Consider the following 685-nt stretch of genomic DNA (forward strand, 5'->3'; position numbering starts at 1 on the left):
GACAGAGAAGCTGGATGCTGCTGTTGTGCCTTTAAACTGGAAAATAGTGAGATGACACATGTTAAATGATTCTTCATATTTGTCTATTCGGAGCGGTGAAAAGGTCCACAGAAGTCTAATATCACCAAAACACGTCAACCAGACAGTTTTCAAGGATTTGAGGTTTAAACCCAACCACTAAATTCTCATTATTAACTAAAGCTGTGCCCCGTGTGAGGCTCGAACTCACGACCTTCAGATTATGAGACTGACACGCTGCCTACTGCGCCAACAAGGCCTGTAACAAGCAGAGCACCCAAAGGACCCCGGGCGCGTCAGGGGCACCCAGCACAGCACAGACTCACCTCAGGGGAACAGACCGTTGCTAAAAGGAACAAAAGGAAAACGTGGCAATTTTCACAAATCTAACCTGCAGGGATTATCACAAAGTTCACAAGAACCAACAACAACTACTAGAGAGACGCTTTGACCAGCTAAGCCACAGCACCACTCTGACGTATAAAGATGTCCATAGTACATGTCAATTACAACTGAAATCATGTTTCCTACGTGTGAAAAATGTGTCCAAACCAAGATGCATTCTGAGAACTTGGCTTTTACGTTTGTATTTGGTCAGTAATTTGGTTGAGTGACTAAGCAGGTTAATATGGAGCAGTAACACTCGGTTTTTGTTTAGTTCTTTGGA

General features: G+C 43.6%; 1 non-coding gene across 1 annotated transcript; it reads right to left on the minus strand.

Annotated features, from left to right (window-relative positions):
• Positions 1 to 204: 204 nt before the first annotated feature.
• On the minus strand, positions 205 to 277 carry trnam-cau (transfer RNA methionine (anticodon CAU)). Its single transcript has one exon. It is a non-coding gene; the product is annotated as a tRNA-Met (tRNA).
• Positions 278 to 685: the final 408 nt, after the last annotated feature.

This window comes from Echeneis naucrates, chromosome 2 (genome assembly GCF_900963305.1).
Source record: "Echeneis naucrates chromosome 2, fEcheNa1.1, whole genome shotgun sequence".
NCBI lineage: Eukaryota > Metazoa > Chordata > Actinopteri > Carangiformes > Echeneidae > Echeneis > Echeneis naucrates.